General features: G+C 38.4%; 1 pseudogene; it reads right to left on the bottom strand.

Annotated features, from left to right (window-relative positions):
• Positions 1-8,482: 8,482 nt before the first annotated feature.
• Positions 8,483-8,791, bottom strand: LOC122479491 (annotated as a pseudogene).
• Between the last annotated feature and the right edge of the window lie 4,967 nt (positions 8,792-13,758).

The raw sequence follows: 13,758 nt of genomic DNA, 5'->3' as shown, positions 1-13,758 counted from the left end.
CTCTCGGGAATCCATCCTACAAAAACAAAAGCCAGCATATATGTATATGTGAACAAGATGTGGCAAAAAAAATCCAGGAACAAAGTATTTGCCACCTGAAGTAGGATGGCTGAGTAAATTGTGGTGGATATGCACATGGAGTATCATTTTGGAACCATTAAATAGAACAAATTAGAACTCTTCTACTAGGCTTGGAAGGTTTTTCAAGACCTCATTTTTATAAAGCAAACAGAGAATCTCTGCATGTGAATAAGATATTTATGTGAACATGGAGAAAATATGGAGGGATATGTATTGGATTGTTAATATGGGTCACCGTAGTTAGGTGGTGTAGGGTGAAACAAGAGAGGGTGAGGCAAGAGAAAAAGGAAAAGATTTTTTTTTAAGATTACAGTGAGAATGATATGATTCAGCAAAATGGCAACTAGGGAAAAGTCTTATCCACACTCATGGCCTCCCCAAAAACACCAAAAACAAACAAACAAAAACCCTCAATCTAATATAGCCTTCACATCCAATTACCAATTTACAGGAAATATAGAGAATAGAGGAAACAGATTAAACTATATCCTGGAGGTCTCATCAGCAAACCAATGAGGGCAATTCTAAGGACAAATAACATGGTTTATTTAATAGAAATAAATTGCACAGACAAAAAAATGGAAAGGAAGTCTATTGATTAAAAGATGTAATAACCGTGTGCAATATATAGAAATTATTTGGATCCTGATTCAAATAAACATACATTAAAACAACAACAAATCCATTTGAAGCAATTTTTCTGAGACAATTAGCAATTTAGATAATGGAATAGCTGATTCTATTCAGAAATTATTGTTAATTTTCCAGATGTGATGGTGATATTAGGGTTATCAAAAAAGGAATGCTTGTTGTTTAGAATAATTACTGAAATATTAATGGATGAAATAATGTGATGTCTGAGAATTGTTTCAAAATACCATAGTAGTGGGAGGAGTGGATGTGTGTGTGGTTGGGCCAGGATTAGCCATGGGTTTATGCTGGGGCTGGCGATGGGTACCTGGGAGTTCAGGATACTAATCTGTCTACTTTTATGTATATTTGGAATATTTTTTATAAAATGTTTAAAACCTGATAAAACCATACTTTTTAATTTATATACAATTTTTTTACAAAAGCATGTAGTTTTATAAAGATGATTATACACACACACAAATACATATATACATACACACATATAATCAATGTTCTTTGGAATTAAAGTTCAAAACTTAATTAGGCATTGTAGAAGCAGGGAGGGGCATACTGAGATTAGTTTCTGGTCTCGTAACTGGGCCTGGAATGCATAGCTTATTAAGAACAGACTGCTCACCTAATGGAAAGTGCAGTTTTGCTGTAGGTTTTTTACACTTCTAAATATACTTTCTTTTTACAAATTTTTTTAAACGTTTATTTAGTTTTGAGAGAGAGAGAGAGAGAGTGAGCGAGCGAGCAAGCAGGGAAGGGGCAGACAGAGAGGGAGGCACAGAATCTGAAGCAGGCTCCAGGCTCTGAGCTGTCAGCACAGAGCCCGATGTGGGGCTCAAACCAAAGAAGTGAGATCATAACCTGAGCCAAAGTCAAACGCCCAACCCACTGAGCCACCCCGGTGCCCCTTCTAAATATATTTTCAAATTTTCCCTACTTCTTTGTCATAATGATAATAAAAAGTAAGATACCTCGTTGCTATTTTATAAAATACATCAGATGCTTTCCTTATAGTCATGGAGTTGAAGTTGTATTTGTAAGCACCCAAATGTCAAATCAAGTGCTTTGGCTATTAACCAACAAAACTAGTCAGGCCCTAAGTATTTATGGTGCAAAATAATTTGTCAGGTGTTATGGGAAATACAAATAGACAACAAACTTGGCCATCAACAAGCTTGCAATGTCTGTTTATTTTATTGTATTTTATTTATTTTTAAAAAATACTTTTAAGTAATCTCTACACCCAATGTGGGGCTTGAAATCACAACCCTAAGTTCAAGAGTCACATGCTCTATTGACTGAGCCAGCCAGGCGCCCCACAATTATTGTTTTTAAATCTAAACATCTTTATCATCTAGGTGCACTGGATTCATTTAGTTTGCAAGATTTATGGACACTATTCTATTGACTGAAATTTGTGAGATGCTATTAGCCTTTCAGATTTTCTGAATATAATGTTCTTGTCCTGCTTCAATACAATTAAGTACACATGGCTTTTTGGTGATTGTTTCTTTTTAAAGGTGAATTATTAGTTTGAAAGCAAATTGCTTAGAAGCTTATTTGACTATAAAACATCACATCGTGGGAATGGCCATGTTATTGTTAATGTTATTAATGAAACCGTCCCAAAAATAAAGGACATGTCCTTGTTATAATAGTCTGTTCAAGTTGATTGGCTGTAGATGCAGAAAATGACTCATAGTGGAGTATACCTGACCTAATGCAGGTCAGCTGCCCAGTCACCAGTGGCCCTCTGATGCAATGCCAAACATTTGTTAAATAAATGTCCCAAGTGAACTTTTGTCTTATCTTTACAATGTCCTGGGATTACTGCCTGACAACGTCTCGAAGCAGGGGGCTGGTTTCTTCAGCTTCTCCCTGAATGAGAGCCTTTCTTTTGCAGAACAGGGACTGCAGAACCTGGGTTTTGGCTCTGTTCCATCTGTATGGAGGCTGGTTTAACATTTAAACAAAATCTCAATAATTCCAAGAATTTTTTTTACTATTATCCTAGTTCTGTTATTAAATAAAAATGTGATGTCATCAGAGAAAAATAAACAGAAAAATCATTCCTTATTTAGCAAATCAGAGCAATCCTAAAGTTCAGTTTAGTTTGTCAAGTAGTATGCTACAAGCATTATCTCATTTAATACTCATAACAACCCTATCAGTTGTTAAACTACCAACTAATTTAAAGTTGAGAAAACAGAGACCCCGAGAGGATTAAATAATTGGTCCAATTTACTTACCTAGCTATTCAGACCCAGATCTGTCCTACCTCAGAGTCCATACGAGTACATTCATGATCACTATCGCTATGTAGAGTACATTCATTTTGTCTTTTACTCCTGTGATCTGTGTTTGTTTGTCTGCATATGTTTTATATTCATTTTATTTTTTTTTACCAAAACAGTGTCATATGTATTATTGGCTGCTTTCTAAAAAAAAACCCATAAACTTATCCAGAACACTTTCTGATATCAATAAATATTCTTTTGTTCAGTGATTTAAAAAACAAAAATTTGTATTGTATTCTGTCATATGGGTTTGTTTGGCTAACCTCCCATAATCAGACATTTAGATTGTCTCTAATTTTAAAAAATTAAAAAAAAATTTTTAATGTTTATTTATTTTTGAGAGGGAGAGAGAGAGAGCGAGCAGGGAGGGGCACAGAGACACACACACACACACACACACACACACACACACACAGAATCTGAAGCAGGCTCCAGGCTCCGCACTGTCCGCACAGAGCCCGATGTGGGGCTCAAACTCGTGAACTGTGAGATCATGACCTGAGCCGAAGTCAGACGCTTAACTGACTGAACCATCCAGGCGCCCCTGAAGAACATCTGTAAATGAACATCATCACACACATCTGATGTTTACTTAGAATAAATTCCTAAATGTGGACCACTTATGCATGTTTATATGGTCGAAGTTTCTGGTAGACTATTTCAGTAATGGACAAGCCTCCACATATCCATGTCCATGTGTGTAGTCCCTTCCCATATTGAATCTGGGTTTGTCCATGTGACTGATATTGGATAATGAGTCATCAGTGGGAGTGATACAAGGACAGGTGTTAAAATGGCACATTGGAGCCTGCCTATTGGTAATGCTGTCACCGTGTAAAGTCTGGCCTATGTTGCTAGGGTCCCACAAAACAGCTGTCTGCCAGAACCAAACCACCAAACCCATGAGTGAGCCATCTCAGACTATTAGTCTGTTAGTCCATGAGACCATCAGTCACCAGATGATGGCAGCCTGGCACACGACCCCCAGTGAGACACCCCCACTCCCACCCCCACCCAAGTTGGCAGAACCCATCACAATGCTTAACTCACAGAATTGTCGGCAAATAAAGTGGTGCTCTAAGCCACCAAGTTTTGGGGGTGGTATGTTATATAGCAAAAGCTAACTGATACAAGATTGAATAAGTTTGATATATATTTTTATGCAAGGTTATTTGCAAGTCCGGGATGGAACATGACACTGGGAGAGCTTGGTAACATTATACCAGCCAGTAGGTGGTTTCTTAGTCTTTTCTAATTATCAGCTCATTTAATATGGATTTTAAATATGCAAAACATCTTTTAATTTCCTTGGAATTTCCATTAATTTTGCAGTAAACAGCAGTTTATATGCTTCCCTAGTAAAAAAGCAAATTATTTATGGTTCTCTGGACAAAGACAATGTTCTATATTTGCAAAGAGTTGAAAAATTATTTAATCATTACTATAACAGAACCAATAACTTATAAAATGATTAAAACTTAACCTTTCTTTCAGCCTGGAAGCTTACAGAACTTTTCCCCTCTGTCCTTGTAATTTGCTATGGAACTAACCAAATATGGTTCTGTTTTTATTGACCTTCAATCTTTACGCTTCAAAAATTTTCAGCTCCATTTATTTCAATGATGATTGCTTCAGTTTTTTTGGCTTTGTTTCTTCCTTGGGGAGCCTTGTAATTCTTATCTTAAGCCTCTATTTTCTATCACTTTTATTTATAATCTCTATTTAGGGGCACCTGGGTGGCTCAGTCGGTTAAGCATCGACTTCAGCTCAGGTCATGATCTCACGGTTCTCTCTCTCTCTGCCCTTCCCCTGCTTGTGCTCTGTCTCTGTCTTTCTCTCTCTCTCTCTCTCTCTCAAAAATAAATAAAACATTAAAAAAAATTTATAATCTCTATTTCATCATTTTCCTATTTTTGTCCTCTTCCTCTACAGTCTGAAATAATTCCCACATTTAATGTAATGTGTCACTGATTACATTTCCTACAGTGTTGGCTTGTGGTTTACTACTTGTAATGAAGATTTTAATTCTGATAGTACATTTTTAGTTTCTTGCTTCTCTTCCATATCACATTCTGTTTTCTTTCCATGTCCTTGTTTTGTTTACTCATATCTTTTATTTCTATCTCCTGAATCCGTGTCTTCCTATTTTCTTTCTTTCTTTTTTTTAAAAATTTTTTTTTCAACGTTTTTTATTTATTTTTGGGACAGAGAGAGACAGAGCATGAACAGGGGAGGGGCAGAGAGAGAGGGAGACACAGAATCAGAAACAGGCTCCAGGCTCTGAGCCAGCAGCCCAGAGCCTGACGCGGGGCTCGAACTCACGGACCGTGAGATCGTGACCTGGCTGAAGTCGGACGCTTAACTGACTGCGCCACCCAGGCGCCCCTATTTTCTTTCTTTCTATTCAGATTGCTGAACAATTTTCTAAATTTTTGTGTGGGGATTCTATAGAAAGTCACTTTCAGATCCACATACCTATATTAGATTGCTAGTGCTGCCATGATAAAAGATTACAAACTGCGTGACTTAAACAACGGATGTTTATTTTCTCACCCTTCTGGAGGCTGGAAGTCCAAGATCAAGATATTGACGGGGTTCAGTTCTTCTGAGGCCTCTCTCATAGGGATGGCCACCTTTTCCCTATGTCCTCACATGGTCTTTTCTCTGTGCTTGCTCAGACACGATGTCTCTGTGTCCACACTTCTTTTTTATAAGGACATCAGTGAAATTGGGTTAGGGCCCACCCTAGCAGCCTCATTTTAACATAATCACCTCTTTAAAGCCTTATCTACAAATACAGTAACATTCTGAGGTACTGGAGATGAGGTACTGAGTACCTGAGGTACTGGAGTTTCAACATATGAATTCTAGAGGGACACAATTCAACCCATAATAGTATCTCGGTTATAAAAATCATGTTCCCTTTTCCTCAATGCTTGGCCACACCACTTAGAATTCTGAATTAGCCTTCACTTCCTGCATATGCTGAGCCTAAAGATCAGTTAGAAATGAATGTTTATTGTCTTTTCTAGTCTTCTCTGAGCATGCATGCTGCCCTGGGCACTTGCGTAGCTTTCTGGATTAGCTAGTATACTCAGGAGCTTTTCAAAGCCCTTATTCCCTGAAGAATCTCATTCCCCAATGCTTTCTTCCTGGCTTTTGTCATGTCTATTGTTTGCTTCAGTTGTTAATTTTTGTCCCAGGTGGCAGCACTTGACTGTCAACATTTCTGAAGAACATCCTCCACCCTAAGAGGGTTATAAGTTAAGTGAAACAAAGGTAGGCTTTTTGTGATAATTCTTCAGGGAAACCACAGACAGGTCAAAACAAATGTGATTCCTTGAGAGCAGTTTTCTCTACCTCCTGTAGTACCGTGAATTCATACAGAGGATTCAAGCTGCCATCTTGAAGACTGCCATTGTACCAGGGAAAGGGATGGGAGAAGGCTGAATCAAAATGCCATAGAGTTCTCTTACTATGTTCTAGTGGCCTTTCTCCTGGTTAAGTGTTCACTTGATTGCTGTAAACCCTTGCCTATTTTACAGAATTCCAATAATGTTGGTTTTTACAGTTTTTGCCAGGTTATTTGGTATTTCTGGGGGAGCACAAGCCCCTTCAGGTCCCTAATGTGCCATCTTCACTGACGTTATCAATCTGCTTGGACGATGTTTGAAGTCCTTTTGTGTATCTTCAAGTGGATAGTGGATTGATCCAAATACTACGAATTTGCCTTCTACAGTCTAACATACTTTAATTTTTTTTTTTTCAACGTTTATTTATTTTTGGGACAGAGAGAGACAGAGCATGAACGGGGGAGGGGCAGAGAGAGAGGGAGACACAGAATCAGAAACAGGCTCCAGGCTCTGAGCCATCAGCCCAGAGCCGACGCGGGGCTCGAACTCACGGACCGCGAGATCGTGACCTGGCTGAAGTCGGAAGCTTAACCGACTGCGCCACCCAGGCGTCCCTACAGTCTAACATACTTTAAGGGGCGCCTGGGTGGCGCAGTCAGTTGAGCGTCCGACTTCAGCCAGGTCACCATCTCGCGGTCCAGGAGTTTGAGCCCCGCGTCAGGCTCTGGGCTGATGGCTCAGAGCCTGGAGCCTGTTTCCGGTTCTGTGTCTCCCTCTCTCTCTGCCCCTCCCCCGTTCATGCTCTGTCTCTCTCTGTCCCAAAAATAAATAAACGTTAAAAAAAAAATTTTTTTTAACATACTTTCTTCTTTGATGATTGTGGAGGATACTGGCAGAATTTTTTCCCCTGGTTCAATGTGTGCATCTCTGTTATGCTAAAAAGATGGACTATCTGAAAAACTTAGTTTTTAGACTCTGCCACTAGAGATTCTTCTTGTTTTTAATCTACATTCTTACAGTCATATTTTAGTCTATTTTGATTATTTCTCCTTCTTTAGTCCAACCTCAACTGATGGAGTCCTTTCAGGGATCAATTGTAGATTTTTTTTTTTCCATTTTATGTTATAGGAGATTTTATTTTATTTTTAAAATGTTTATTTATATTTGAAAGACAGAGACAGAGCATGAGTGTTGGAGAAGCAGAGAGAGACAGAATCTGAAGCAGGCTCCGGGTTCTGAGCTATCAGCACAGAACCCAATGCGGGGCTGGAATCCATGAACTGTGAGATCATGACCTGAGTGGAAGTCGGACGCTTAACCATCTCAGGAGTCCCTCCTCTAGGGGATTTTAGATCCTTCCAAGCCTGTAAATACCACAGATACTCCAAGTATTCCAAAATTAACATCTCCAGTTCTGTAACTTGTTGAATTCAAGACCTAGTTGTTACTCAGCATTTCTCCTTAAATCGCACAATATCCCAGAATAAGCATATTAAAAACTGGACACTTAGTTCTCAGTCTTGCAATATTTTTTCCCCTCAGTTCCTTTCCAGAGAAAAGCCTTTGGATTGTTGAGGAAGTTCAAAAAGCCTTGGGTTTATAAAAATGATTTATCAGAGATGTTCTAATATTAATGAAACAAAATTAGAGAAAAGGAGACGAGTTAGGATAAAATTCAATAGCTGTGTCAAAAAACACAGCTGCAGATCCTTACAAGGGAAAATAAAAAAAATGTGAATCCAATGGGAGTGTGAAAAAAAGAAGAAGTGACTTCACGGAGTTGGAAGTTATAAGTACGTTCGGTGCTTAGAGATTTAAGGTGATAATTGAGAAGCCACATTGGAAATCTGAGGAAGGATGTGCAAATAGCATTGCTGTGAATTTTATCGCTATTATAAAATTTAAATGGGAATGTTTTGGAATTTAGGATATACTAGGAGATACCGGAAATTACACATGGGGTTTCAGGCATGAGAAGGTATAAGTATACTTGTAAGTATTATACATTAATTTATTATACATTATTACAGATACCAGTTTGATCACACATGGTCCCAGAACCCTCACATAGTAAATCAAATATCATCAGATGTTAAAGATTGGTCCTCAAATGTTATCATAAGTGATGCCATGATTGTCTGTGATCTCATGGATATAAAACTGCATCCATACCTCTGTGGCCACCAAACCATTCAACACAGCTTCTTTAACTGCAAGCTGTTTGTAGCAGTTTAAGCGCCACGGATGATTTTTTTTCCAGGCTCTAAGTAGTAGTAGGATCCTCAGCAGGGGTTGGAGAAACCAGCTCAACCTTAAAGTTGTTCCAAAAGCTGGCTAACCAGGCTTTGAGTGAGTCACAGCAGCATTTATCAGCACCAGAGCCTTTTCAGTAAGGTTACGGACAAACTGGACCATGGTTCTAGGAAGGAAAGTTTGTCACCTTGAGTGGCTGGCTGAATTAGGTATAGATATTTTACAAGATTAGATATTTTACAAGACTTATAATAGGAAAGGGAAGCAGAGGCAGTGGAGGAGAGAAAAGCTTAATGCTTTACCAGTAAACTTGAATTGTCACTGACACATCAGGAATCAGGGCAAGGGAGGAGGGGAAGTCAGTAATCACTTAGGTGGGGAATCACTCAGAAAAGCCGTGATAAGTGATTGGAATGATGATTTGAGATGAATCATCAAGGAGTCACATAGTTAGACTGTTTTTCTTTATTTCCTTCTCTTAATTTCTTGTGTCATTTTCTGAATTCTCTATGATAAGATCTGCAGAATGTATAAAATGGTGTGTGTGTGTGCCCAGGCTCTTTCTATTGTTCACCCCTTTCTTGGCACGTAGCTCTTCATTTTTTGATATGTCACCTCGTGGTCTCCAGACATAATTCCTTGAGGTCTGATTTGGAGAAAAATACTGTAACTTAGAATATGATGTGTTCTGAGTTGGGCTTCTTTGGCACTTGCACACACAAACACACACACACTCCATACACATTCATTTATGCTAGAAATAAAGACATATGCAACAGTCCAGAAGAAAAAAAGGAACTTGTGACTGTCATTTGTACACGCCCATGAAAGACACGAGACACTTTGAAATGAATTTCTGGTAATTCAAGCGGCCACCCATCCATCCTCAATAAGGAAGTGAGGATGTGCCAAATCTGCTACTGTGGGATGGGCTGTGGTCTAAAGGTAAGGGTGGCTGGCAGCATCCTGGGAGAGATAAGTATGGACTCTGAAATGCGGTCTGTTGAAAGCCCTGGGCTGACTAGGAGACTCCCTAGTGTTATGGCAGCAACCTGCATGGCCGCAGAGTCAGATGCAGCTTGAATTTGGCTGCAAGTCCTTTATTTTATCCTGCCTTAGTTTGAGTTTTGATGCTCATGACCAAAGTCCTTGAATTAATCACTCTTATTCCATGTTACTTAAAAATGTGACACTTTCTCTGCACTGTTTCAATTCTAAATTGTTATGGCATTTTTCTGCAGGTAAAATTAATAAATAAGGTGAGGCATTTTATCACTGAAAAAGAAAATTGTGACATTTTCAAATGTGTGCCTAGACAACTCAGTGAGAAGCAATGAATTAGTGAATCAGCTCTAGATAACTCACTGCTTTAAAACTTTAAAGCTAAGTTTCCTGTGTATTAAGTAGTCACCCAGAGTTAGTAAGAGTGGAACTGGGGAGCTCTGAATTGCCATCTCCAAGAAAGCAGTAAAAATAATGCGTCTTCAATTTTTTTCCTCAAAGCTATAAGACTAGTTTGCCAACATCTACCTGGATTGACAAGCTTACAGAAAAGAGAGCTGGATTTTGGTTTTATAAGTCTATTGGATTGTTGTTCAAAGACATGATTGACTAATTTGGTAAAACTGGTTCCTTGTTGCCAGGATATATTGTATTAACAATGAATTGCCTTACATTAAACTAGGGAGTAGCAGATACTTTCTCACACTCATACGCTATTTATAACCACTTGGCAGAAATCATTGTGACCTCTGCTTGACGATGGTTTCCAAGATTTACATATCACTTTAAGAAGGGAGGTGTCCTGGGTGAAGCTGCGACTTGAAAACCTAGTCTTCCCAAAGCCTCAGCAGGCTTGCCCCTCTCCAGTGAGAGATGAATTCATTTTACAATTCAAGTGACTGCTCAACGCCATAGGCACAATCTCTTGGTAATGAATGTTGTTCTATAGCATTGTCTTGGATTTTCTTTTTCTTGTTTTTTTTTTCTCACCTATTCTTCTCCCTTTTCCAGTTACTCATGATTTTTATAGGTATATGTCCAACAATGAGCCTTCAGGGGAAGATGAGAACTAGTACACTCAAAGGTATGAGAAAAGATTTGCTCACAGATGAAATATATATTTTTGTGTCAGTTTTCTTCATTAGAGAGGGAAACAAAAATAGAAATTCTGGCCAAGTACTGAGAGCTGAAGAAGATAAATAGTTGTGGAGTTTAGTGTATTTCATCAGATAATTGTAAGCCACAACTTGCTAAGAGTGTGATGAAGAAGTCTCATTTGGTGTCGTTAATTCTATAGGGGGAAGATAAAATATCTAACAATATACTGAGGTTACCCAACTCACTATTTTTAACTTTTGTCTCCACAACCATCTTAAAAGAAGCATGAAGACCATCAATAAGTGTTTTATGAGCCAAATGTTTTACTCTAATGGCCAACCGAGTGGGGTGAGGAGGAGTCCCAGGAGCCAAAGCCAGATGTGACATAGGGTTGGGGCAGACTGTACAAGGACCCAAAGGGGATCTCAAACACTGTTCAGATTAGAGCCAGCTTTTGGGAGAAGTGGGCCCAGAGGCACAGGTCTAGAGTAGGATGAAGCTACCTCTAGGTTTAGGCTACTGGGCCGTACTACTGAGTAGCAGCTTCAGGGCTTGTCTGCATTTGGATGGACCCGGATTGCAATGCAGACAGACTTCAAATCCATAGTAATATTCCCTGTCATTTCCAAATGAGGGCTCCATAGTTTTTGCACAAACTAGAGCCTCCTGGAAGAAAAGCACTAACTGAACCACAGCTAGCGTTTGGAGAACATTCAAAACCTGTAGATACATTATCAACAATAGTCAACTATGGAAAGAGCCCAAATGTCCATTGACTGATGAATGGATAGAGAAGATGATGTGATATATACATCTCTCTCTATATATATATACAAGTAGATATATATATATGGATACGTACATCTATCTATCTATCTATCTATCTACACACCAAGCCATCAAAAAGAATGAAATCTTGCCATTTGCAATGATGTAGGTAGAGCTAGAGTGTATTATGCTAAGTGAAATAAATCATTCAGAAAAATACAAATACCATATGATTTCGCTCACAGGGGAACTTAAGAAACAAAACAGATGAACATAGGGGAAGGGAGAAAAAGAGAGAGGGAAGCAAACCATAAGAGGCTCTTGACTATAGAGAACAAACTGAGGGTTGATGGAGGGAGGTGAGGGAATGGGCTAAATAGGTGATGGGCATTAAGGAGGGCCCTTGTCATGAGCACGGGGTGTTATTGTATAAGTGATGAGTCACTAAATTCTATATCTGACACCAATTTTACCATACATGTTAACTAGAATTTAAATAAAAACTTGAAAAACAACCAACAAGACCTATAGATATATTTAAAAGATTGTTAGCAGTATAAATTTTATTAAGCATCTTTATAGGCATTAATTTTTGTCATATACTTTATTCTTTTCATTTAATAAATTATATATGAAAAAGTAGTTTGCTTTTATTGTATACAATTGAGAAGATGAAGAAAAGCACCAAAAAGATAAAACTCATGCATACTCACATTCTTTTTTCTTATTGCATCCTAGTCTTGAATGTTTATTTTTTATTTTTTTTAATTTTATTTTTTTAATTTACATCCATATTAGTCAGCATACAGTGCATAATGATTTCAGGAGTGGATTTCTTAATGCCCCTTAACCATTTAGCCCACTCCAGCTCCCACAACCCTTTCAGTAACCCTCTGTTCTCCATAACTAGGAGCCTCTTATGTTTTGCCCCCCTCCCTGTTACTATATTATTTTTGTTTCCCTTCCCTTATGTTCATCTGTCTTGTCTCTTAAAGTCCTCATATGAGTGAATTCATATGATTTTTATCTTTCTCTGACTGACTAATTTCACTTAGCATAATACCCTTCAGTTCCATCCATGTAGTTGCAAATGGCAAGATTTCATTCTTTTTGATTGCCAAGTAATACTCCATTGTATATATGTACCACTTCTTCTTTTTCCATTTATCCATTGATGGACATTTGGGCCCTTTCCATACTTTGGCTATTGTTGATAGTACTGCTATAAACAGGGGTGCAGAGTCTCTTTGAAACAGCACACTTGTATCCCTTGGATAAATGCCTAGTAGTGCAATTGCTGGGTCATAGGGTAGTTCTAATTTTAATTTTTTGAGGAACCTCTAAACTGTTTTCCAGAGTGGCTGCACCAGCTTGCATTCCCACCATCAATGCAAAAGAGATCCTCTTTCTCCACATCCTCACCAACATCTGTTGTTGCCTGAGTTGTTAATGTTAGCCATTCTGACAAGTGTGAGGTGGTATCTCATTATGGTTGTGATTTGTATTTCCCTGATGATAAGTGATGTTGAGCATTTTTCATGTGTCGGTTGGCCATCTGGATGTCTTCCTTGGAGAAGTGTCTATTCATGTCTTTTGCCCATTTCTTCACTGGATTATTTGTTTTTTAGGTGTTGAGTTTGATAAGTTCTTTATAGTTTTTGGATACTAACCCTTTATCTGATATGTCATTTGCAAATATCTTCTCCCATTCTGTCAGTTGCCTTTTAGTTTTGCTGATTATTTCCTTCACTGTACAGAACCTTTTTATTTTGATGAGGTCCCAGTAGTTCATTTTTGCTTTTGTTTCCCTTGCCTCTGGAGACGTGCTGAGTAAGAAGTTGCTGCGGGCAAGATCAAAGAGGTTTTTGCCTGCTTTCTCCTCAAGGATTTTAATGGCTTCCTATCTTACATTTAGGTCTTTCATGATTTTGAGTTTATTTTTGTGTATGATGTAAGAAAGTGGTCCACATTCATTCTTCCCCATGTCGCTGTCCAGTTTTCCCAGCATCACTTGCTGAAGAGACTGTCTTTATTCCATTGGGTATTCTTTCCTGCTTTGTCAAAGGTTAGTTGGCCATATGTTTGTAGGTCCATTTCTGGGTTCTCTATTCTGTTCCATTGATCTGAGTGTTTTTGTGCCAGTACCATATTGTCTTGATTACAGCTTTGCAGTATAGCTTGAAGTCCGGGATTGTGATGCCTCCAACTTTGGTTTTCTTTTTCAAGATTGCTTTGGCTATTCGGGGTCTTTTATGGCTCCA

Source organism: Prionailurus bengalensis, chromosome C1 (genome assembly GCF_016509475.1).
Source record: "Prionailurus bengalensis isolate Pbe53 chromosome C1, Fcat_Pben_1.1_paternal_pri, whole genome shotgun sequence".
In the NCBI taxonomy this organism is placed as follows: domain Eukaryota; kingdom Metazoa; phylum Chordata; class Mammalia; order Carnivora; family Felidae; genus Prionailurus; species Prionailurus bengalensis.
Note: the sequence above shows the minus strand (reverse complement) of the source record. Positions and strands in the feature narration are given on the sequence as shown.